This window comes from Xenopus laevis, chromosome 1L (assembly GCF_017654675.1).
Source record: "Xenopus laevis strain J_2021 chromosome 1L, Xenopus_laevis_v10.1, whole genome shotgun sequence".
Taxonomy (NCBI): Eukaryota; Metazoa; Chordata; class Amphibia; order Anura; family Pipidae; genus Xenopus; species Xenopus laevis.
In genome coordinates, this window is record NC_054371.1 from 112,190,326 (window position 1) to 112,218,045 (window position 27,720).

A 27,720-nucleotide genomic window follows, 5' to 3' on the forward strand; every position below is an offset into this window, starting at 1 on the left:
TGAAGCCCTTGCCGAGGGTGCCAAAATGCCTTGGGCCAGCCCTGCATGTGGGAGTTTACTTTTAAAAAAAGGGATTTGAAAAATGACAAACGTTAACAACCAATGTTTCGGCTACAGGCTTCATAGACTGGAAAATCCCCAAAACTACCATTTACTTTTCAATGTTCCTTTCTAAGCAGCTCTTAAGATGCAAGCATGTGACAATGAAATCATCTGTCAGTGAGAGACTCCTGCCAGGTAACTTGGCTAACACACACACACCCTGCTCCCAGGAAGTTTCCCAGGTAAATAACACGAGTGACAGGGGCCAATCGCGATGAACTGTGCAGTCACACCAGCTCTAAATATAGTTCCTATTAGCTCAGGGAGCAGGTGACAAGGCTTCTTGTAATCCCTCAAGGCTCAAACTGAATCCGGCAGACACATCTACACATTCTGTGCACTGTTGCATATCTTCAGGTAAACTAGAACAAAGGAATCCATGACTGTAAAGCTCAGTAAGAAAGAAGTTTAATATTTTAGATTGGAAGGAGTATATTTGCTTGATTGCAGGCAGCGTGCAAAGTGCAAAAATCTGGTACAATTGGCCATTTTCCTGCACTCTGCAGGTTTTTCCCTTCCTTAATTGCATAATTTGCTCTGTCTGTGAATAGATGGCTGTCTGTGTTAGGGATGTGTTCATAATGGGCGCATGGGGAAAGTCACATAGGCTTTTGTGCCACTTTATGTCCTTGCACTTTTGCCTGGAGTAATAGTAAATTAGCCTTTATATGTTTGATGAATACCAGTGGCGTAACTAGAATGAGACAGCCCCCCCCGGCAAAAAAATCTTCAGAGGGGCCCTACTCACTCCGATCCCCAACCTCCCGCTTCTGCCCAGGTCCCGACCTCCACCCCGGCCACTCCCCGACCCCGCCTGCCTTGCGCTCCCCTTCCTCGCCGCAGGTTAGAGAGCGTCTGGGAGGGTTTTTTTAAATTATCTATAGAGGAAGCAGAATCCACAGTCTGGGCCCCCCTGTTCCCTGGGCCCCCCTGCGATTGTGGGGTCTGCTTCCTCTATAGTTATGCCACTGATGAATACACCCTTCAGCCCTCAGGGAAGTGCCTTAAAAATAGGTGTTTTCCCTACAGTAATACACAGCCCTGGAATATGACAAAATGAATTCCTTCAGAACAGTGCCGCTGCAAGTTACTTTTAAGCAAATAAAATGATTGCTAAATTATGAACTTATGTAAAGCTATGCCCTAGAACATTGTATAAAGTCCCTCTGTCTCACAGAAGGCCATGTATAGAGGCACTGCTTTGCCATCATTTGGGGTGCACTGTAAAGTCTTGATGTGCAGAAGTGGAGTCTGAAACATGGCTTGTTACAAATATGTCACTGAGCACCATAATGTGTAAAAAGTGTTACCTACATGTGTGTTAGGGTGTTTCCCCAGAACAGCCTCAATTCATTGGAACATGGATGCAGCAAAATATTTCAAGATTATATACAGATGGGTGTTTCACCCTGAAACCTGTGGTCAGTTTTCCTTCTTTCCATCGCAGGTGAGTGCAGCTCAAAATGCAGCGTGTTCTTCTTTATGGTGCTGTTGTGACACAGGCACATACAATCACCCAACGCAGTTGGAACACATCTCCTTTACGAAAGGCTAATTATATCACTGAAATGTGTACATTATGCGTTATTTGCACATTTTAATAGAGGGGGAACCCCCAAACTGAAGTTAGGAATGCTCCCCTCTATTCAATAATAAATCATTTTACTTTATTCCACAGATGCTGCATAAACTTATGTACAATCTAAGCTGTTTGTGGTAAAGGTATTATGCTTACTCCACCATTCCAGTTCTGCACAGTACAGACTATGGCTCTTACTCCTGTAGTACATATTTGGGGTATTTAATAATACCTGGGCAGTAACCCATGGCAACCAAATTTTTACAATCATTGTTCTAACTTCAGCAAGCTAAACAATGCTAATAACTGATTGGTTGATCCTGGACATCTGTTATTATCATTTACTGCTCTAGTGGTCCTGGCCCCTTGTATGACTCCGTTATGCAGTGTAGAAGAGCACAGAGCAACACACACACAGTTGAGGAGCTTACCCCATTTATTGTGACCACCTGTGCATCAACAATTACAGGGGACATGAACATTGATGCATAGGTGGTCACAATAAAATGGGGTAAGCGTCTCAACTGTGTGCGTGTGTTGCTCTGTGCTCTTCTACACTGCAAACTGGAGTCATACAGGAGGCCAGGACCACTAGAGCAGTAAATGATAATAACGGATGTCCAGGATCAACCAATCAGTTATTAGCATAGGGGCACATTAACGGTATGGGTCCCTACACTCATATACAGTGAGCAGCAGTGTGTGCTGGGACCTGGAGTTTATTAGACTAGTGAGATACAGTGAAGGCTAATGAGCACACCCAATGACACCCCAAGCACATTATACAGTTCATTTACATATTTTTCCTGGAAAAGTAGCAGTGATAAAACATTGGCATTTTCACCTTTGCTTCCCATTGTGGACAAATGGAAATCCCCTTAAATACAGCATACCCATTGAATACGTTTGTAAAGCAGTGATAAAAAGAGTACACATTTCCTGGTGTGACATAAACCCAATCTTGTCTGGCAGAAAGTAAGTGCATAAAAAGTGTTTGGTGATAAAAAATAAAGTGTCCTTATCCACAAACTATGCTATAAACAAATAAAAGATATTCATATTCTCTTCTTTCCTCATGTATGGAGTAAATCATTAATCATTCTGGAAATTGTATTAATTATTAAGAAGGGATGATTTTCTTACATATGGAGTAAATGCGCTATTATGATTCTAGTACAGTTAAATCGAAAGCAAAGATCTGACTGCATTGGTAAAATGCACCTTCAGCTGTAAATCAGCTCCAGAATATCAAGGTATAGATAGCAATACTTATGTGCCAATTTTCCTTGATCAACGCTAGGTAGGACACAAATGACTTGCAGACTGATCATGTGACCAGAATAGCATTGATCATTATGCAACAAGGGAATAAAAGGGGGATTTCCTTGGATTAGAGTGAAGTGCGAATGTGATGGCCCAGGGCCAGTTGGTTGACCAAACAAAAGGAAATGAGCTAGGTTGTATGAAAAGAACTTGGCTGATTATAGGCTAACAAAGATGCAAAGAGTTGCTCTATCAGTATGGATTGGTATATCCTCTATAAAATGGCATGCATAACTAAAGCTGCTTCATTTTGTACTGTCCTTCTGTTTTAAAGAAACAATAGGGTTCATTTGTGAACCAATAAAAAGTGCATAATACTTGCAAAATCCCATGCATTTTAAATGGTATTCTATAAGGTACTTACACACTTGCACCTAGAGCTACACAGAAGACCTAGAAATAACACTTGCCCTGAGGTGAAATTATTTCCACAGTTTCCTTATGCTTTTGCACCTCCACATCAAGTTATTGCCACCCAAACCCTCCCCAACACTTTTTACATTTGAGTGGGATTAAAGGGTAAATAGGTTTGGGACCTGTACTCATTGATTTGTGAACAGCCCACTAACACCTTTCAACTGTAGCCCCTACAGTAACCCCACAGCTCATTCCTTGTCCCCATTCATCAAATACAACTTCCTTATGTTTTTAGAAGGATAAAAACATCCCCATATACAGTGACAAATCATACCATGGAAAAAGTATTGGAATATTTTTGCAGTTCTTTAACATTAGATTAGATGAATATGTCTGAATGTTCCATATGAGTATGGATGGGGCCTGAGAGAGAGAGAAATATAAAGCCACACCAGTAATGTGTCCATGTCATTTCCTTGTGTGTGAAAGAAAGTAAAATATGCAATTATCTATGCAAAAAAAGTAATTAATGCTTGTCTACAATTTGCCCCAAAAAATACAACTTTAAAGATGGCAAGGGCCCCAGTATTCCTGAATACAATACAGAACCTCCCTAGGCACAGTTGAGCATGGTTCTGGGAATATTTTGCTGTTTTTACCAACAAAAACAAGACTTTTTCTTTGCATTACAATATTATAAAGGAGAATATGAGGCTGTCATGACATGACTTGAATTACTAGGGTCATGCAGCAAGACACTTATCCCAAAATGTCTTTCAGCTGGAGAACCACAGATCAGATGTGGCCTTCCAAGGGATTTTTTATGGAAATAAGTCTGTTCAAGGGTTGCACAGACTTCTTAACATGGCATGATCACTGCAATATACTGTAGTTTAGCCCTCATACATTCAGTATGACAAATTATTAGCCTACTAAATGTACAAAATTGGACATCTTATGCCAGACATACATATAAGATATTAAGTAGCCTTGAGATGGCAAGACCAAAAAAATGTTGTGCTTGAAAACCTTTTAACGCAGAGCTAAAGCAGATCTGCACAGAGGAATGAGCCAAAATGCTTTCACAATGATGTGAGAAAATAATAAACAGCTACAGTAGGCATTAGCCATTATAGCAGCCAAAGGTTATGATTATGAAGGTGCTATCATCAAGGTGCACAAATGAGGAAAACTGGAAAGGTGGAAAATAATTTTCACTGTACTTATAAGCTGAAAGGAAAGGAACTGTGCCCTGTACATAGTTATTGGCCAAACACCTACATGAAAGCGCTTAATGTTTATGACTCTGTTTATCAAATTGTAAATCCTCCACCTCCTTGAGATAGGCCTTGTGTGTAGCAGAACACATAAGAACAGTCTGAGGAAATAATTTTTAGCCATTGCACCTTGACTGCAATTGTCTGTCGCCTATGGCACACACCAACTTTTTCTTAGGGCCCTTTAAGAATTGTTTTCCTGCTCTCTGGCCTCTGACAGACACAGCCGGAGAATCTGCTGCCCTGCTGCTCCCCTTTCTAGCTGCCGACGAATTTTGTAGTGTAATGCAAGATGTTGCATTTCAGAGGCAAAATTCACTGCGTCTGCCTTCACCTGCCGGCACAATGCTTCCGGGTGTAGGCAGAGCAGGAGCAGAAGAGCAGTTGGGCAGCGGATTCTCTGGAAGGCAGGCTGAGATCCAACATCGTCTGGCCCTATCCTTATGCTTATGGCACACAAAGCTGCACCGTGGCTTCTTTTTGTCTGCATTATCTCTGCAGACAGAGTGAAGCCAATGTGTTCTTCCACCATGTCTTTGCCCTGACAGGCATAGCATCGCCATGTGTGTGGACACATGGAGAGGAAGCCGGGACATAGCCTTGTGCAACATTATTCTTAGAGAGAAAGTAGAGAAAGGCAGTGGGCAGATAGATGATTGATCTTCCTTCAATTTCTAGAGAGGAGTAAACCCACTAGAAACACACAAGAGGGGATCACCTGCAGTGGAGTACTGTTACTGTACTGCATCCCCCACTAGTGGAGCTTTTTAAAACAAAGTCAGACGTTGTGTGCAAGATGTACAAGTGGGAAGCAATGCTCAAAAAAACCCTAAAAGGATTAAAGGATTATTTGTATATAATCCCATTATATACAATTTATTTTCAGAAAGTAGTCTCTCAGTTAAGGCCCAGTTGTAAATTATATTGGAAATCCAACATAAACTAGCATTTGACAGTGCCGACTGCCGAGGAAACCCATGCAGTCGTAACATGATGTCTATGGGCTTCCAGCAAAAAATGTTTTCCAAGCCCCATTGCACTTTATATAATAACCACCCTGCAATGTTGTGTGGGTGCCTACTATGTTTTTTCTCTGTCACTACCCCAATATACAGACCCTGAATTATTATCCAAATGGTCAGTAAGGAAAAGGGGTCAGTATTATATAACCTTAAAGCTAATTTGCAACTTATAAATAGTGAGCAAATATGTCCTGTTTGCTTTGCCTTAAAGGCAAAACTAAAGAAGTCGGCTAGAAATGTTGTACATTATGTTTTGGGCTTCTCTACCAGCCCAAGGCAACCACAGCCTTTTAGCAGGGAAAATCTGTCTTCAAAGATGCCCCAGTAGCTCCCCATCTTCTTTCCTGCTGATTCACTGCACATGCTCTGTGCTGCTGTCACTTACTGAGCTTAGGGACCCACTCACAAAATACGGTACACAGAGAATCTAAATTTCGCAATATAAGACTGATTAATACAGATATTACTACATGGCAGCACAGAAACCAGTGCAATTGGCTAAGAATCCATGTCTGGTGAAAAAGAGCTCAACAGAACCGGCATCTTTTTCTGCCACATAGCTCTGCCTGCCTTTTTTGCCCCATCACTGACCCACTGACTCACTGCCTGCCTTTCATTGTCACTAACCCATGGATATTTGGGTCAGTAATGATGAAGGGATGTACCATGTGACCTTGGCATGATATACAGTAGAACCAGAGTCACAAGTGTTTACCACTGAACACATGTAAGGTTTAATGCAGCATTTATATGCAAACACAAAACCACTGACCTCAAAGGAGGGTGCGATGAAACAGGGCCCCACCCCTGCCATTTCTGTAACCAAACTGTTGGCAGCATAAAAAAGGTAGAATGCCAAGATTCTGTTCTTCAGAACAGGGACAATATAATGAGGTGCTGTGATATTTATCATTGACCTTCAGTTCATAATACCAAAGTTAATTCACGAACCAGTCCCAGTGTCTTTTTCAAAAATTTTCAGTGAATAAAGCACTTAGATATAATATCAAGAAAGGAAATGAATCCCTGACAGTTTATTTTCTCTCCAACTCTCAGGCCTAAGAATAGGCATGAGAATACAAGGTTTCTTTTCTCCATCTGTATATGAAATGTGCTGTATATATAATGTTTCAGGCCACTCAAGTAACAGCTGCGTAGTTTTTTTATTAGTTGAGCATATTCTGTAAAAACATTTTATTATATTTTAGATTACTCTAATGCATGAGGTCCATTACATCATTATTTCTACAAACTGCCCCTGTGACTATGGTGTGACATGTTATACATAGAATACTTGAGAATCCCTAGGGTCTAAATATCAATACCACATCTCTTCAGGCACAAGAACATTTCATCAAAGGAGATTCAAACATGTAATAACAGAAAAGTACTTGACTTAGGCTGTAATCATTGGCCCATTGTTGATATTTTTGAATAGCCTTTCATTGACTTATGATTAATGTTTAGTTAAAAATAGCATATTAGCCTTCAGACTTCAGTGTCTTTGATAGTTGTGGGGTTTCTGTCTTATAAGAGGCAATTCATTCAGCATAGTATTATTATTGCATATCTGTCTTGCTTTAGGACATGTAACCCTCTGAATGGTAGGGAGTTGTGGGATGTAAATTAACCCTGCCTAGGCTGAACTAGCCAGAGACAGAGAGTAAAGGTGGCCATACACGGGCCGATAAATGCTGCCAACAGACCGTGTAGCTTATTGGCCCGTGTATGGGGCCCCCCGACGGGCTTCACCGATCGAGATCTGGCCGAAAGTCGGACAGATCTCGATCGGATGGGACAGAAAATCCCGTCGGATTGCGGCCGCATCTATACGTTGATGCGGTCCCGCGATCCGACTGCCCGTTTGGGCATCGTTAGGATCCGATTGTTGGGCCCTAGGGCGCACGATCGGGTCAGCCCGATATTGCCCACCTCAAGGTGGGCATATCGGAGGGAGATACGCTCGTTTGGCGACATCGCCAAACAAGCGGATCTCCCCATGTATGGCCACCTTAAGAAAGATTAGGGGGCCTTACGAAAGTAAAGGAAACTGTGTCAACTAATTACTGAAATTGGGGACTACTAGTTGCTCGATTTGTCCCTGAAGAAAAGCATGAACTAGAGCCATGCTTGTGATAAAAAGATCCATACAGAAAGTGCAAAGTGTATGTCCATATTACACTACAGGTATGGGATCCATTATCCAGAAAGCTCTGATTTACTCCCATTGACTCCACTTTATCCAAGTAATCCAAATTAAAAATTATTTCCTTTTCCCCCATTATAAATATAAAATAGTACTGTGTACATGATCCAAACTACGATAAAATTAATACTTGCTGGAAGCATAACCAGCCTATTGGGCTTATTTCATGTGTACATGATTTTCTAGTAGACTAAAGCATTCTGGATAACAAGTCCCATACCTGTACTACATATATTTGATTGCTCCATAGAATGATTAGTAGGACATTTCTCTCCATGACCTGCATGTGTACAGAGAACCAGCGGGTTGATTTACAATCGCATGCACAAGAGCATAACTGCACTTTTTGTGTGTACCCTTTGTCCTTTTTTATTTTAACACCTTAATCAGATTTAAACCACACAGACTGATGCTTAATTACATTGAATTATTCTTAACAGGACAGTATACACCAACCCTTAACATGAGCTCAAAGATTGTGCTAAACATGATCAGAGAAATTTGGATTTCTTTTAATTAAAAAAAATAGGCAGGATGTATTTTCAACAGAAGTTCCATTTATTGCTCTTTTTTTGCAAGGGTATTTTTAGGCGTTTACTGTCATTTTAAGGAAATACACTGAGAACAGCAATGGTTTAATATCATTCTATATAGTTTGCTATACCTAGCCCAGACTTTCACAGTTCTGCATACACATTTTTTTTATTAAAAGGAACTCTGGCCTAGGGAAAAAAACGTACTTATGAAAAGCTTGGTGGTGGCTAACATATTGGCACCCCCTTCCCCGGTGAATTAAGTTTTACTTGTCAATTATATTTAGACAACAGTATGGTCACAAGTTGTGGTGTTTATACAAATGGCCTGTAGATGTCACTGTGCTCAAGACTTATACTGTGCATACTTTCTATACAGCTTGTGGTGTTAGAGTTGCTTACTCTTGTGTAATGGCTGCATGAGCCTGCTAATAAAGTTAAAAATAAAGTCACAGTTATACTCTACTCATCCTCGGCTACCAAAACATAACACAAGTATTATTTGTACTACTACAAAATGTTCTAGATTGTTACAAAATGCTAGATTGAAGATAGTTTCTCTGCAGTTTGTAACAAGAAAAAACTAAGCAGCAAATTGTAAACCAATTGTGGGACCTACAGTCCCGTTCAAGAGGCCTGCATTAAGGTGCCAATCTGTTCTTCGTTGGATGAGAAAATAAAACGTGCTCTATCGATATCTGGCTGATTCTTTATTGATCAGGCAGGGTAGTTTTTGGGACCAATACATGGGCAAAAAAGCTGCTGATTCAGTCTGAAGAACTGAGCCAGCTGCTTTTATTGGCTCGTGTATAGCCAACTTTACAATTGGTGGTAAAGTTTTACTGATATGACTTCAGCCTTATTGCAACTAAAGCTTCTTTCTTGGGTTTCTTGCACCCTCTTATTTTCTATTTACTGTGTGCTTTACAAATATGATTTAAGTAACAGAAGGCAGTATACACAACTCACTCAGCCATTTTTCACTTTGTACACTGCACAGAGGATCACATTCATCAAACTGTATGAAAAAATCTTTGTTGGTGGCCACCTTAGGGGCTTAAAATAAACATATATCATTATAAAATGATAAATGAATGTCCTGTGCAAATGATACACTTTTGGTATAAGTAGATTTTAAGTGAAAATTGAGTATTTCTGGGTCAGCCAATGCCTTGATAAATGTTTTGATTCAGATTGTCAGGCTGCCTGGTTTAATACTTGCTTTGTGGATTTCAGCAGAGGCTGATTTGGGAAAGTGTCTTAATGGCCGTTTGTCAGAAATTGCTTGGAGTTTATGAAACCCTATGTCACCAAATCAATTGTTTTTCTTGATACCAAAACAGCAAAACACGTTGAAGTATGAGTATCATCCTTGATCCGTCCCTGGGAAAATGTCATTTACACCCCCTGGAATTTGAAAGTGATCCACTGCACAACTGATGCCAATAAGATCAGCAACTACTGTCTATGAACGTGGTGACCTGACTCCCCTTTCTCATGTTTCCAGAATGAAGTATGTCATTTAGCAGAAATGGAAATTCTAAGAAGTAAGTGGACTATAAATCATAAGCAGATATTCCCTGTGCACATGTGTAAGATTTGACTACATATCTGCTATGTTCTCATCTGTGGGATTAATGTTAGCAACATAAGAAGCATCAGTGGTCAGACACAGAGTATATGGGTATGTGTGTGGGTGGGAGAATGGGTTTGTCTACTCTGTCTGACTGGACGCTGGCAGCTGTTTCATTGTTTCTTGCACTTCTAGCCTGACAAAGCTCCTTTGTTCATGCTTGTCCATCTACTGTTACATTTGGCCCATGCTCAGCACTGTCTGGCAGGATTCCTTTACCCAGAGGCTGTTTCTGAAGGAACTTAGCAAACCTGCTTATTATCACTATAGGGCTCATGAGCTAACGGTACAAAGTGTAAAAAACAAGTACCAAGCTCCATTTTTGTTATCCATAGCAAACTTTGCACCTGGTGTCCTCATGTGCAACACTTTGTATGCAGCACAGCACAGTGGAAATGCAGCATACGGGCTTGACAATGGCATGCCTTGCAAGGCACCAGCAATAGGTAAGCCCAGTCCTTGATGTCTTCTCAGGGCAGGTATTATATACAGGAGAGCACTCTTGTACCTGTTTGTGAAGGTAAATCGCCATTGCTGAAAGAATTGCCTTGCTCCCAACAGAAGTACCAGCTGCCTCAGAAGCTACAGCTGTCGCTCTCTCTGCAGGAATGGAAGAGCAGCTTCTCCAGTAACTGAACTGGGAGACGTCCAAATAAAACATTATCTGTTGTATGTAAAGTTCCCACACCCAGGACAATACCCAACTGCTCAGGATGGATCTTCTGCTTTAGGGGGAACCGCTGAAGTCTTCACACACAAATATCTACTCCATAAGTGGTACAGTAGTTCTTCAGATATCAGATGAAACATTCATTCTGTCTTTGTGCAAAACAGTCCTCCTTGGCAGCCACACAAAGAATTTGGTTGTAATATTTATTTCCCTTTTGAAATCATCTCTAAATACCTTGAATAAAACAGCTAAGGCCTGTGACACCATATCATGCAAAAACATTTCCCCCACTGGAGGTGTGGGCCAACAGACCCTAAAAAAATAGTATATTTTTCAATTGCAGGCAGCCACTTTGGGGCACACACTTGGACATAACGAGTGTGCTAGATTGCTACTTATGCACAAACGTGTAATGTAGGACCACATGATGCACATGCCAATCTCACGTCACTTGTTCGTTATGTGTTTGTGTGTGCCCCAACATGGCCAACCGCACCGGAAGCTCCCATCCAATGTGGGCAGTGTATTACTCACAATGGGGGGGGGGTTTCATCACAAAATACTAATGTTCTCCCAACTGGAATGCAGGCTACATTACCTTACATTAGCACCTGTGGTGGGAGAAACAATTTTTGTATGATAAAAGCTTCCTTTTAATACAGGATAGCTTGGGATATAAATGATTAAATGTTTTGAGCAATGATCAGAACACGTACTGTGCTGTAAATAATGATCATTCATACAAACCTCTAGAAGCCAGAAAACCCACCCAATTCTCCCTGTGCCTTTTGTCAGAGAAGAAAATCTGCCTGTTAATCTGCCTGTTACTGCTCATACAGGGCAGATTTCAGCCTGAAAATGTGTGTTTGGGCAGATCTGTCATATCATGTGTGACATTAGTCTTAAGCTGGCCATAGACGCAAAGATCTGATTATACGAATCGAGGATTTTCGGACCGTGTGTGGAGAGTCCCGACATTTTTCGTCCGGCGGAGATCGCTCGTTTGGTCGATCGGACAGGTTAAAAGATTTCTGTCCGCTGCTGATAATATCTCTGCATGTATTGCTGATCGTATGACTTTCAGTGGGAGACTGTCACTGGCTTTGGTCGGCCATAACTTTCGTATGATTGCTGTCAGGGGCAGAACATCGGCTGATCTGTTCTTTTGTACTTTATTTGATCTGAATGGTTAGTGGCAGGTCGGGAGATGGGGAAGTCTGATCGTACGATGATTCAAACGATCTGATCTTTGCATCTATGGCCAGCTTTGGCTTATGGTAATGTCTTACTAAAGCTGGCCATAGACGCAAAGATCCGATCGTACGAATCAACCTACGATCGGACTTTCCCATCTCCCGACCCTCCACTAACCATTCAGATCAAAGTCTTTACCATTCCGATCAAATAAGAACAGATCACCCAATGTTCTGCCCCTGACAGCAATCGTACGATACTTATGTCTGACAACACTAGTGACAGTCTCCCTCTGAAAATCGTACGATCGGCAATACATGCAGAGATATTATCGGCAGGCGACAGAAATTTTCTAACCTGTCCGATCGACCAAATGACCGATCTCCGACGGACGAAAAATGTCGGGACTCTCCACACATGGTCCGAAAATCGTACGAATCCACGATTCGTACGATCGGATCTTTGCGTCTATGGCCAGCTTAAGAGTTTTCACCTCTGGCAAATGCTGGCACTCCTCTTCTGCCTCCTCCCCATGCAGTTTTCATTCCTAGAAGAACATAGCTCTCTGACAGTGTCAGGGTAGGCTTACCGCCTTTCTTGTATTTTATATTAATAACTTAAACAATAACTAAAAAGCAATAAAATCCAGTGCAAGGTGTATGGTGCAAAGTCGATTAGGACAGGCCCTACTGATTTCTGCAGTGGTTACTACTTTTCATAACTAATTTGGCAAATATAGTTCATGCGTTATCACTTTAAACACATTAAATACATGAGCACAAACCCTTTAATTACATTCATTTTGTTTTTCAAGGCAGTTAGAGCCCCCCAAACCAAATACTGTCACTTTAAAAACATCAGCTACAATTTCATCTAGCATAAGAGTAAAATGGTAAGAATACAGTGCAGGGCTTCATTGTTATTGTTCCCCTTTAAATTACATTTTAGTATGGTGTAGAGAGTGATATTGTGAGACAATTTGCAATTGGTTTTCATTTCTATTATAAGTGGTATTGAGTACTTTAGCTTTTTAGCTGTTGGCAATTTCAGCAATCTGGTTGCTAGGGTCCAAAATACCCTAGCAACCGTGCATTGATTTGAATGAGACACTGCAATATGAATGGGAGAGGGCCTGAATATAAAGTTGTGTATAAAAAAAAATAGCAATAACAATCAATGTGCAGCCTTACAGAGCATTTGTTTTATGGATGGAGTCAGTGACCCCCCATTTGACAGCTGGAAAGAGTCAAAAGAAGGCAAATAATTCAAAAACTAGGAAAAAAAATGAAGACCAATTGAAAAGTTGCTTTGAAATAGTCATTCTATAATATACTAAAAGTTGAGTTAAAGGTGAACTAGGGAAAATTGTGTTTTCTGACATTCTGACAGTGCCTATTGACATGCTGAGTTCCAAGCAGAGAGGCACGTTTTCTAGCACAACAACCTTCCCTCATCTGAGCTTATGTCAGTATTCAGCAATAATTCTTTCCCTCAAAAACTGATGACAAAGGCTAAACGTACGTGGAAAAGCCCAGCTTTCACTTTAGTAGTAAATATGTCAAATTCCACTAGCCTCCAGAACATTTGCTGTTCCAGATCAGAACTGTATTTATTTATTTTTTTCACTCAAGATTTTTTTATTTTTAGAAGATAAAAAAAGCTTTACATTTGCATTAGACTGTGTTATACATTTATGTTGTTTACTTAGATTGCTTTAAGAAGTGTATTGCTTCAACAATCAAATAGGTAAAGCAGAATAAGTGTGTAGAGTAAATGAAGGAAAGTTAGATAGAATGGATAGTAAAGAATAGTAAGAGTTTAGAATGGAGTTCCCCCAATCTCCTCATTACCTATTTCACCAAATAAGAGCTTATTGCCCAACATTTTTCCAACAATCTTAACATTATTGTAAAGTAAGTTATTTGTATTCACATAGTTACCAGATCTGAACTTTCATTTTGAAGGGCAACTGTCACTATTAAAATATTCTTCTGTAGTTTGTCTGTTTCTTGCAGTTGTTTATATATTTAATAATTTTTTAGTGTTTCTGAAGCTAACTTTTTTAAACACACTCATGCTGTGAGTTGCTGACCGATTTTGTGTGTGCTAATTGGCCGATTCCATCATGACTGAGCAATTTGCAATGCACTACTGAAAACAGTCTGGCTGAGAAGTTTGCGTAGAAGAAAATATAAAGGAAAATATTTAGGAAGCACATTAATAAACCATTTACATCTCACAACTATAAGGAAAAAAACTATAAAACATATTTTTGATAAAGAATTAAGCATCCACTAGCATTAGAGGATGCTAGTTGAACGATGCTATTGCATCGTTCAACAGACGATGCAATAGCCACCACCCTCCATCTGGCCCTCTCTCATTTGGACAAAAAAGACACCTACGTTTGAATGCTGTTCATAGACTTCAGTTCAGCATTCAACACAATCATTCCTCAGCATCTGATAGAAAAGCTGAGCCTGCTTGGACTGAATACCTCCCTCTGTAGTTGGGTTCTGGACTTCCTAACCGACAGACCTCAGTCAGTCAGGATTGGAAACATCATCTCCAGAACCACCACACTGAGCACCGGAGCCCCTCAAGGCTGTGTGCTTAGTCCTCTACTGTTCACTCTGCTGACACATGACTGCGCAGCCACGCACCGCACAAATAACCTCATAAAGTTCGCTGATGACACGACCGTGGTGGGTTTCATTAGCAATAAAGACGAGTCACCATACAGAGAGGAGGTGCAGCGGTTAACAGACTGGTGCAGAGCCAACAACCTGTCTCTCAATGTAGACAAAACAAAGGAGATGGTTGTTGACTTTAGGAAGACAGTGACCACCTGCCACTATATATCCACGGCTCTAATGTGGAGATCGTCAAAAGCACCAAATTCCTTGGTGTCCACCTGGCGGAGAACCTCACCTGGTCCCACAACACCAGCTACTTAGCCAAGAAAGCCCAACAGTGCCACTACTTCCTGCACAAGCTGAGGAAATCCCATCTCCCACCATCCATACTCAAAACCTTCTACAGAGGGACTATCGAGAGCATCCTGAGCAGCTGTATCACTGTCTGGGCTGGGAACTGCACTGTCATGGAGCGCAAGACCCTACAGAGGATAGTGAAGACAGCAGAGAAGATCATAGGTGTCTCTCTTCCTTCCGGACATTTACACCACTCGCTTTATCCGTAAAGCCACCAGCATTGTGGCTGATCCAACACACCCCTCACACTCACTGTTCACACTCCTGCCATCTGGAAAAAGGTACCGAAGCATTAGGGCCCTCACTACCAGACTGTGTAACAGTTTTGTCCCCCAAGCCATAAGGCTCCTGAATACTCAGGGACCAGACAGATCTCTCTCCATCTGACCTTACTATATACCACAACGTTACACAGCCGCTGTACGCCATTGTATGGATGAATAGCCATTGGATACAGTTGTTCCCTATGAGCACTTCTGCACTTTGTCATGTTCTTTATCATGTTCTTGCTATTGTCATGTCACAATGATACACCCATCATGTCTAACATTTAGCATTATTTACTTAGCATATTACATCTGCTGAGTGTGCACTGTCTTGTCCTGTCCCTGCACTATGCTGTCCTGTATTGCAGGAGTTGCAAATTTTTGCACTTGCACTTTTTGTCTGTTGTCTGGTACATCTATGTTGTGTTGTGTAGCACCATGGTCCTAGAGGAACGTTGTTTCGTTTCACTGTGTACTGTACAAACGTATATGGATGAAATTACAATAAACTCATTTTTGACACTCTTGATTTGACTCTTAAGTGGATTTTTAATGATAACAATGTTCTATTTTAGGCTACTGCCAAATGTGGTGGATTCTCCACCTGTGGATAAACGTCATTGCGTTATAATTTGGTGCTGAAATCCAGTGTGCCTGCACCAGGGCCAACACAATGGTGAAGGCACATCAAGAAGCTTTAAGGAGGGTAGGGGGTGAATTCTTGGCCTGCGCTTATCTGCAGGTATAGAATCCATAACATGGCCTAGCCTTAAGCTTCATTAGTTTTAAGAATAGCTAGCAAAGTAGTAAGTAGTGCTCTGAAGCAGGGCCGGAACTAGGGGTAGGCATAGTAGGCGGCCGCCTAGGGCGCAATCATGATGGGGGGGAACTTTTAGGTGGATTTTGTTTTCTTTTTTTTAAACCCTTGCTTGATTGGCCTTTAATAGTTTTTTAATTTTATAAACCGCCTATTCCAACACCCTCTTGCCCGTGATTTCTACTGCGGGCACTCTCCAGCTCCCTCTTGGCTGCTGCTGGCACAGCTACATATTTGTGGGCAATATAGTGGATTTTTGGCTCCTGCTGGCGCAGGTACAGATTGGGGGCAATATGAGGGATTGGCTGCTGATGGCACACATACAAATGGGGTTAATATGTTAGCTACTGGCACAGGTACACAGATGTTTGGGGCAATATGATGGATTTTTGGCTTCTGCTGGCACAGGTACAAATTAGGGGCAATATGATGGATTGTTTTGGTTGCTGCTGGCATAACTACAGACTGGGGGTAACACTATGATGGATGTTTTGTCTTATGCTGGCACAGGTACAGATTGGAGTCTTGGGGGTAATTTGAGTGATTGACTGCCGTTGGCACAGGTACAAATAGGGGTAACATGATAGGCCCTAGCACAGGTACACAGGGCAACATAATGGCTGCTGGCACAGGTACAGGGGGCAGTATGAATGGTAAGGTGGAAAATGATAATGTAGGGCTGGGGGGGGAGGCACTGATTTAAGCCCTTGCCTAGGGTGCCAAAATACCTTGGCCCGGCCCTGCTCTGAAGTTGATAGAAAATTATTTTTCTACTTCTTCATGAACTACAAATGCTGTAGGTTTTGCTGCTCCCTGTGGAAGAAAGCTACAGTACTATCTATACAGCAAACTTATTTTAAGTCAACTACACACAGTTCAGCCATAATCCTGCCTAAGGCTAATGTCACACAGGGCAACTTTCCAACAGTAATGTAGAACAGAGGGAAATCGTTCAACTGTGACTACCTGAGCAACACTTTTTTAAACAATGACAAATGCTGCTAAAGGTCGACAGAGAAGCAGTCTGGCAGGATGTGACTTTCTGCCATCACTTGTTATGCTTACAGTGCATTCTTGCACTCTTTACCTCCTATTAACTAAAAAGGCTATTAACATCTTCAAATGGTTCAAGGGACCTCTGCCATTGACTCCTACATGACCTCGACAGGTTTTAGATGGTGTATTTTCACAATCTCGAAAAATTCGAGTTTTTTTAACCCGAAAAAGTGTGTTTTGACCAAAAAAAATTACCTTGAAAACTCACATTTTCTTAGAAAACACAACTTGAACTTTAATAAATAACCCCTTATTGAACAGCACTGTATATATATTGCCACTTTATAAATATGTGTTATTCATAATAAGAATAGCCCCATCCTTTGTTATAAACAACATTAGACCTCGATGTCCTAAAAACTGCAAAGTGAGGCTCAGCTCTCTTTGCAACTTCCACAGCTTCAAAAAAAGGCATATTTCTGCAATAAAAATGTAGAAAAAGTGCTAAAATGTATAGTACTCACAAAAACACACACAATCAAAATGTGGCATGCAGAGAACATTATATACACATAAAAAAGCGATGGTGTGCATATACTGTAGTTGGGCAGTTATAGAGCTGTGTGCCTTTATAAATGTTCTCTTATGCAATCTTAAGGGGCACATTTACTAAGAGTCGAAGTGAATTCGAAATGAATTTTCAAATTCAAAATGCAGAATTTCGAAGTAATTTTTGGGTACTTCGACCATCGAATAGGCCAAAATTCGATTCGAATTGAAAAAAACTTTGAATATTCGACCATTCGAAAATCGAAGTACTGTCTTTTTAAAAAACTTCGAATTTGACACTTTGCCACCTTAAACCTACCGAATTGCTATGTTAGCCTAGACCTCCTAGAACTGATAGCCAATATTTGGCTAAGTTTCTAGAAGTCAAAGTTTTTTTTTTTTTGAAAATTGTTCGATCGATTAAATTGTTCGAATTTTTTCAAAATGATGGTTGAATTTCGAAGTTTTAGCACTTTGGAGTGAATCTGTACAATTGCCCTGAAAATGTTCCAAATCCAGTTAGCATAATTTTTGCTGTTCAGTGTGAGAGTGATCCCTTTGACACAACTGTGCTGCACTGATTGATTGTGGGAACGATGGATCATAGTTTTCAATGCAACTGGAATGTACACTGCACAGATAGGGTTGCCAATTTTTCTGGAAAAAAAATACAGGCCTTCCTATATATTTATATTTTTTTCCTATTAATTAATTACATTGGGATCAACCATCATTTTTACCGGCCAGGTGGCAACCCTATGCATAGATAGCTTTTTGGGATGACAGTGTTTCTTTAAACCTGTCGCTTCATATATTGAATGCAGTTTTTTTTCTTAACCTGTACTCTAGTTCCTTTCTCTTGGCTTCCATATCAGTTCTCTCTCTTCTGTAACATAGGATTGCCACTGGTCAGGTTTGGAACTGGATGGTCAGGTCCTCAGAGAACTGCCTGGTTTTAGAGAAGAAGGAAAGTCATCTTGCACTTGGGGGTGCCAAAAGTTAGGCACCCTCAAGTGATTGTATTTACTTACCTGAAACTTCCAGGCTCCTATAGCCTTACCTGAAAAAAAAGGCTTTCCTGAAACCCCTAGCTCCCATCAGCAAAAAACTGCACCGGCCCGGGTTTATAACAGTGAGCACCACGGAGCGATCCTCTTCTGTCTTCTTTTTGCTTCAAATTTCCCGGGGCAAATGCATGCACAGTTGATCGAAATAGCCAACTTTTTAGTTAAAGTTTGGCTTTTCATTCTACTGCGCAGCCACGCAAAGAAAGAGGAAGATGGAAGAGGGTTGCTCTGTGGTGCTCACTGATATAACCCCAGGCCGGTGCAGTTTTCTGCTGATAGGAGCACCGGCCCGGGGTTTCAGGTAAGTAAGTAAGTAAGTAAGTAAGTAGGGTCAGGTGCAGGTTGACTTTTTGTTGACCTGCACATCACTACTCCCCAGGGCCAGGCACTGCATTTGGCTTCCAGAGAACTCTTTGGCTTAATGTGATTTATTTGATTTTTGATCTAGTACAACAAACCTGTCAACAATCCTATATTTGTCAAATGTCAGACGCATTTATATCCCTGATGGGGGTGGCGCAGTTTGTGTGCTCTGGCCAGAACAGGGCGTGGTCTGGATGTAGCAGGGGCATGGCCATCAGGTAGCATTTACTGGTTACCTTTTCTCACTTGTTAAACAAGGTGTTTTGCATAATAAAAGAAAATATGGTTCTAAGCAACTTTCCAAAACAAATTAATTTAAAACATGGTCTGTAAATGTAAATGTAGATCTTACACTTCTTTAGAAATGATTTTGCCAAAGCATTTCTACACAATATACAGTATAGCTAAAAAGACAAGGCTCTTTTGAGCTTGAGTGAAGCACAGACAGTGGTGGAGTTCTTGTGTTCTCAGTGTCTGCATGATTTTCCCTTTCCTTTTTAATGTTTAAGAAACACAGTGCTAGGGTAATAGTCGTCTGATGATACTGATGCCCATACCATATTGCATGAAAAAATTGGTGTGGAGATACATATTATTAGTAATATTATTACTATAGATGCATAAAATGTGAACATATTCCACACTCTGTAAATAGATGTATAATCGATGGGTTATACAGATTTTATAGAAAAATACAACCAATATAAAAGGTAGGCCCTGCTCAACAGAGCTTACGAACTAAAAGTAAAATGGAATATGGGTCACAAGGTTTCAGGATGAGCATGATCAAGATGTATATCAAGGGAATGCTAGGCTAGATGTAGGTAAGCTAAAGCTATGTGTTATAGGCAGGGAGGTGTGGAGCAAATTGGCTTGAACGTGGGAGGGAATTCCAAAGAAGGGGTGCAGCTATATCAAAGTCTTGAATGCGTGAATGTGAAGAGGTAATGAATAAGGTGTTGACGTGTAGATTGTTAGAAGAGTATAATGAATGATTTGGTGAGTACTTGGAGAGAAGTTCAGAGATGATGGGTGGAGCAGAAATGCTTTTTGTTTTTTATTGAATATTGTCAGATTACATGGTATATGATCGCAATTATGTCATAATTCACCTTTATACATGGTCATGTACAGTAATCCAAGTGTCAGATTCTTTTTCTTTTCTTTTTTTGTATAAATTTTGTTTTTCCAGATGGGTAACCAGTCACATCTGGTTGCTTATTATGTCATTATATAACCAAGTTGTATCTGCTTTATGGATATAGAAGTATCTTTGGTAAGTAACCAAATCATATCAGATTATAACAACAAATAATTTAAAAATATTCTGAATATGATCTTCAAGATAACACTATACAAATTGCTGGTTGAAGCATGAAGTGTTGCAGGGTATATGTGGTTTAGATTATTAGTCATAAATTAGATTAGTACCTTTATTTTGACATAGTCATTTGGTTAAATCCTTGAGGGAATTGAAATTTGATCCATGGATCCCACACTTTATAAAACATTTTTTGTTTATTTTGTAGTACACTGGTTAGTTCCTCCATTGTGAAGATTGTGTTAATTCTCGCTTTTAAATTTGCCAATTGTAGACCCACAACAAGACCTTTTGTGACTTTTGGGATTGCACAGAAATGTTTGCAATGTCTTTTTTTTGGATATTTCTGAATAAAAAATACAATGAGAAGATGAATTACATTGCAGTTAATGTGTTTTTAGCTCTGCAATAGCAAATACATTGGATTACCTCCTATGACGGTTAGTAATGAGGTCTGGTTTTTTTTTTTGCATTTTTCTCCAGTGCAACAGGCTATGGGGCAAAATTTACTAAAGGGCGAGCGTGACATTGCTTCTTTACTTCGCCAATTTACTAACGGTCACTGGTATAACTTCGCTAGTGAAGGAGATAGACTCTAGCGCTACTTCGCACTCTTACTCCAGGCAAAGTTTCGCTCTGGAACGTTCTTTACTGAACGTTATAGCTCAGACTTGCCTTTGTCTGGTCTGAGCTGGCAAAGGCAAGTCTGGCGGAACAGGTAACGTTCCGTAAAATTCGCAGAAGTCCCAAAAAACGCTGGTGTCTTTTACTTTTTTCAGGGTGATAGGCTGCAAATGGCCGTAAAATTTATTTTGGTTACCCGGGCTCCCCCCTACATTTCCTACCATATGGAACATAAACTATACACTAGGCACATGTGTAGGGCATTATAACAATTCTATTTCATTTTATTAAGGTTTCCCTGGGCTTGTGTAGTGTAATGTATTTGCTGCTACATATTCGTCCATTCAACTTTAACTTCCTGCCGTATGCAAATTAGCCAACCCTAGCACAATTTCACTTTGCTTAGTGCAGTAACGCTAGTGCAACTTCGCCAGAATTCGGCGCCCTGGACGCAACTCCGGATTTTAGTGAATTAGCGTTGTCCTGGCAAATCTACACCTGGCGAAGTGTTGCGATGTGAGCAAAGCCATCGCTGGCGAATTAATGGAGGTTAGTGAATTTGCCCCTTAGTTTTTTTCCAACACAAAACAACCAGATTAAGTGAATTTTTGCAGCAAAACTGTACTGGCTAATAGCTTGCTCATCCTTAATCACAATTTATATGTAGCTGCAGCTGCTGAAATAAGTCAAAACAACTGGTACAAATATAGTAACTTGGGAGGGGCTGGGGGGGGCAAACGGCTGGTTGAAATATTACATTTTAAGCCAAATTCACTCATTCTTTAATGGGTACAGTTGATTGAAGTATATAGCACAACACATCTGAGACAGAAGGTTGCACAGATAAGAATATATATTGGCAGAAATAGCAGCTTTACAATAATTATTATATGATATAATAATTATATCAATCACAGGAAACTGGTGCACTACAAAAAGATCATTAAATGCCCGACAGGGTGTAATGCTCCACCAAGTAGCTATCCCTATGAAAAGGTATGATAGATTTTGTGCACCAAAGCGCTATAAACTCCACGTAACAATATGGGCACAAACCGGACAAGGCTGGTGACACCTACCCCTACCTTGATTGTTACCAAATTGAAAACAGTCCCTCTGTGGTGTTGGTGTATGTACCTTAGCAGAATGTCATGCCAGTCGGTACCCCAGTCTAAACATTCGGCAGGGGTGATTGGCACAAAGTGATTACCAATGATAACGAGTAGGTCGGGCCACATTGATGGGATGTGTCCGTCACAGACGGAATCTTTCGGTGGTAGCAAGCTATGACAGGTGGGGGCAGCAGCGCAGCGGTGCGCTACGATTACCGGATTACGTGAAGGATACAGCGTAGTGGATGCACTACACAAGGTGTACACAGGGGCTTTTTCTACTTACGCTGTGGTAGCGTGCACCTTTTAATGGGCGATACCGAGGGATTGAGTAAGAGGATAGCTGTTCGTCTTCTGCGCTGGGTAAGTGGTTCCAGGTTTTGAAACGGAAGGTAGATCGCTAGGTCTGGCACCCGATCCTCATTTTAATTTCACTTGTACAATATACCTAGCATGGTGGGCACACACCAAAGGCTACTATGTAATAAAACACATGGGTGATGTCATTCACGTATTTTCCAACACGATCACTGCGGTTGCTAGGGTACAGTACATGGATACTTTGGGGTAAACACTCCCACTATGACGTCACAGGTGTTTGAATTTTGGCACCACTGGAGCCTTTATGAAGGGGGGTTGTTTGTAGTTTGGCACTTACTGAGGACTGCTTAAGTTGTAAGCCCTAAACGTTTAAATAAATTTAGATTTTTTTCACTATGGAAGTCCTGTGAGTGCGTTTTTTTTGTTTGTTTGAGATATATATATATATATATATATATATACACACACACACAATAGAACCCCCATTTTACGTTTTTCAGGGGACCAGAAAAAAATGGTGTAAAATCTGGGAAATGTATTGTGCATAATATATAGGTGGGTAGGACCACAGAACAACAATGCTAAATGAGGGAAAACTTAAAATCAGGGGATGTAAAATGGGGGTTCTACTGTGTATATATGTTATATTGGTTTTAGGGATGCAATGAACCCTGCTTTTCAGGTTCTTCTGAATCGCTGAATCCAGTGGTACTGAACCGAATCTGAACCCTTTGTGTGAAAATACCCGTGACGTAAAGTTATATAGGGTTCAGGTTCTGCCAAATCCAGATAAATATAGCTCAGATTCTGTGCATCCTTAATTGGATAAAGTTTATAAAATATGTATTTTTGGAAGTAAGCAGTATTGTTTTTTTTATTTAATGTTAGTTATTGTTATATTTTAATGTGCAATTAAGTTAACTGGAAATTCTAGTAAATAAAATATTCTAAATATTATTTTACTAATTTATAAGGCCCTCTAATTTGTGGAGAAAAGCTGAAGAATAATTAGACAAATTCTTGTGTTATTTTCTTTGGACAGCTTCAGGGTCTTTAGGCTACAGAAAAATAAGCTTCCTGGAATAATACACCAACGGGAGGGCACAAAGAATTATCGTGTTTTTTTCTGTGGTGAGAGTCATATTACAGTAGAGGTCTGGCAGCTTAACAAGGCTTGTCCTTTGGCTGCTTGTGTTATGTGTAGAAAGCTGTAGCACAATCCAGACGTGGGAGTCGTGCAAGATCTGGACTCAGGCACAGTGAAGAGAGAGCTGATAGCACAGCAGCACTCGTCTTGTAACAAAATAACTCTGACAATCCTACTTGCAATAAATAACACATCACAAAGGCACTCAGAGGAGGGAGACAGAGAGAAATATTTGTGTGTTAATGTGGTGGGGTGGGGGGTGTTCTCTTCCAGGAGGCAGGAAACTGGAGAACAACATGTGAAAACCACAGATATATTGTACGATGAAAATAAAACTATACTGAAAGAAAATAAAATATCAAAGAAGGCACATATTCCTACATGGAAGCATACAGGACTGTAAAAATAAAAATATTGCTATTATGTTATGGGCATGCTCTCATATGTTGCTCAATACATGAAGTACTGTAGTAAGGTTAACAATAAACCAGAACTCTGGTACAAACGGATATGAAGACGTGCGGTTTTGGAGCACTCGGGGTCAGCACTGTTACCCTACTCCTCATAGTACAGTTCTGCTTCTTCTATTAGACTGGTCAAATTGAAGTCCAAAATAATATAGTTTCCCTAAAGCACTTTCATATATTTGTATTGATGCATTAATATTATATGTACTGATATATTAATATTAACATGGAACAAAATCTAACTGGGTAACAGGCTGACACACTCTGAGGTTGTAAATGCTAAGCAGATGAACCAGTGAGGTGCATCAAATAGTTACTTGCAGTTGCACCGGCTCCAATTTCTGATGACTGCCATCAGTCATAAAGAAGTTGCATCTGCCTTGAGTTCTGTGTTACTACAAACTCATGTTTACATGTGATATTGTATTTCTTTGGCTCCCATAGCAACAAGGACTGTGACAGCACTAATGTCCTAGTGACCGCCCTTGCCAGTCTCTCAGTTTCAGACACATGATGTTCTAGAGCCCATTTCTGAATGGTGCTCAGCACAGCTGTGTCTGTAGGTGGCTCTGCTGTCACACAACTTTGTCTGCTGTTAAATTGCAATTATTTAGGGACCCCTAGGTGATCCATTGTTGTTTGTGGGATGCCAATCCTGATTTGCTGATTAAGGGGATATACTTCTTGCTCTAGGATACAACAACATCTGTAATTAAGTAGTAACTATGTAAAAATCAGGTAGCAATTTAAGAAATGCTGATAAAAGTTTTTTTTTGTTAGATGCCTTAACATCTAACAAACAATAGTAACGAACAGTTTTCCAATTTTGATCCTGTTACGTGAAGTGCTTTTATACTTATACAGTTCACGCTCATATTGCCCCAAGAACTACCTTTATATGTCTGTGATGAAGATATTGCTATTATGCTCAGATAATATTTTGCTTCTAGAAGCAAAGATGCAGCTATATTTTTTTAATTAGGTAACCCAAGGGCAGTACTGGTTTGGCACAGACATGAAATCCTGTTCATACATAGATATAAGGGCTCATTTATGTCAACAGACACAGTAGGCAACTTGCGCTTTTCCTGGCAGTGTATTGTGTCTAAAATGTGAACCTGAATGTGTACAAAAACATCTGCTTTTGCTCATAAGTGCAGAACGAATTTATAGCTAAATGACCTATCGTGCATATTGGCATGCAAATATATATATGCATTTAGAATTTGGCAAAATCATTTGCAGCTCAAATCAGGTACCAATGCATTTGACGTATCTCATATTATGGCAAAACTAATTATAGGAATAATGCAAGCAAAAGAAACAAAAACTAAAAATCCAGGTAAGCCCAAACAGACTGTACATACTTTGGTTTAGCGGTGCCCACAATAAATACTGTAAAAGCGTCTGAGAGCCAAGGAAACTGCCCACACATTTTTTATTTGCAATGATCACTTATCCTCCATATTCAAAACACACCCTTCTTAGCAAAAGAAACTGATTTCTACTTATACTGAAGCACACTTGGGGGCCCCTTTACTAACAATCGAATTTAGATTTTTTTCCACGAATCTCTAGAAATTTGTGGTTTTCTAATTTTTGAAAAAAAGAAAGAAAACAAATCGAGATTTCTGAAGTGTAAAAAGCACAAAAACCTCCAATACAAAACTTTGCCAGGTTAAAGTTGGTGAGGTCCTATAGGACGCTAGGAATTCTCCGAAAAACTCGAATTATAAGAAGTTTATAGATGTATTCGTATTTTTTAGTGCAAAGTTTAGCGTCATTTTGCGTTCGTACTTTTTATCGTGAATTTTTAAATAAATCTCATGACATTTGTAGTTTGTGAGTTTAACCATGGTTTCAAAAACCATTAAAACCAGGAAAATGAGACTGTTGAGAAATATGCCCCTTAGACACAGCATCTTAAACCCTCATAATCTGGTAGTTGCAGATGCAGACTCTGTTATGGAATGCTGTATTTATTTTGTGACTTTAATCACTAGGGTAGAACTGTCAATGCAAAATTTCAATTGCTATTCAGATCAGATGTGAGTGATATTTTTCCTCTGTCAGTTTTTTAAATTATAATTATGATGCATTCAGCAATGAAGCTGGGGCTAGAAGGAAAAAACTAACAGCCAAAGTATTGTATGTACTTTATGAAGTCTGTCTGCAAAAGAGCAGTTCTGTGCAACAGTGGGGATCTAACCTATAAAAAAACAACTACACGTCATATTAACATACTTCCAGTTTTTCTTTAGAGCCATGCTGGAAATATCCCTGGCCATTGGGAATTTATGTTGAACATAGCAATATACAGTATTTTACTTTTTCTAAGCACAGTTTTCTTTAGTTGTCTATAGTTGGGAGCTCCAAGCTGATTCAAATCATACAAGTAACTTTCTTTTGACATTAAAGGGGTTGTTCACCTTCAAACACCTAGTTGTATTCAGATAGTTTGCCACAAATAAAGACTTTTCCCAATTACATTCTATTCTCTATGTGTGACTGTTTTTGTAATATTGAAGTGTAAAGTTTCATTTTTCACCTTCTAAAGCAGCTCGGGGGGGGGGTTGCCGACCCTGTACACTATTCTAAATTGATACATTTAGTTGATACATTTCTTATCTTTGTCCCTGCTGAGCAGAATCCCTGAATTTCATTACAGGCAGCTGTTAGAATTGATACAATAGCTGCTAATACCACAGAGATGTTGCTGAAAAATGTATCAACTAAATGTTGCAAAATTATAACAGTTTAGAGTCTACACCTGAATTACTGAGCTGCCAGACTCCAACACAATTCATATTGTTTTATTTTGTCTTGACAGGTTGGCATATAGACACAGAGTGGTATAAGATGACTTGCCCAGGTCCCCAAGAAAAAATTTTTTATGCCCTTTCTCCAAATTACAAGACCCATAATACCCTCAATGTGCAGGAATGAGGGAAGATGCGGCAGTTGCAGGTTCTTACACCTGAAGTTCTTACCTCCCACAAAAGAAGAGTAATAGCCATGGTCAGGGCAAAACAGGGTTAACAGGACATTGTTGGCCGGTTAAAGGGAGGACCTGTTGTGGACATGGCCAAAAAAATTATCCAGATTATATTCCTGGGTGGTTTGACTCTCTGCTTTGTGAATAAACTTCCTGGTGTGCAATCTATAAATACAGCTAGTTTTTGGCTCTATTTCATATTTGTAATTGAAAAATGCTAATGGAATCATGCAAAAACAACTAATTTGTCTGTTTTATATATATATATATATATATATATATATATATATATATATATATATATATATATATATATATATATATATATATATATATATATATATATATATTGGTCCTGTTTCCCCTACAAAATTACCCTTAAGTGCATAAATGCATGCCAAATAAATTAATTCCTAAATGAGATTTATTTTAGATAAGACTTGTCAAGATTCAAAAAATGTCCATGCTACAATGTAGCATGTTGTATGCCTCCAATGTACTAATATTCTCTCCAGGTATAGGCCACCTTATGAAAAAATACCAATTATACCAAAAATACCAAATTATCTTTAACCCCTATTAATAACATTGGTATCTAGTATTTTTAACTAGGGATGCACCGAATCCAGGATTCGGTTCGGGATTCGGCCTTTTTCAGCAGGATTCTGATTTGGCTGAATCCTTCTGCCCGCCGAACTGAATCCTAATTTGCATATGCAAATTAGGGGCGGGAGGAAAATCTCGTGACATTTTGTCACAAAACAAGGAAGTGAAAAATGTTTTCCC

General features: G+C 39.9%; 1 long non-coding RNA gene across 1 annotated transcript; it reads left to right on the top strand.

The window, feature by feature from the left end:
• Positions 1-376: 376 nt before the first annotated feature.
• LOC121393509 lies at positions 377-27,092 on the top strand. The gene is made up of 3 exons (XR_005961122.1): positions 377-459; positions 9,743-9,946; positions 26,770-27,092. It is a non-coding gene; the product is annotated as an uncharacterized LOC121393509 (long non-coding RNA).
• Positions 27,093-27,720: the final 628 nt, after the last annotated feature.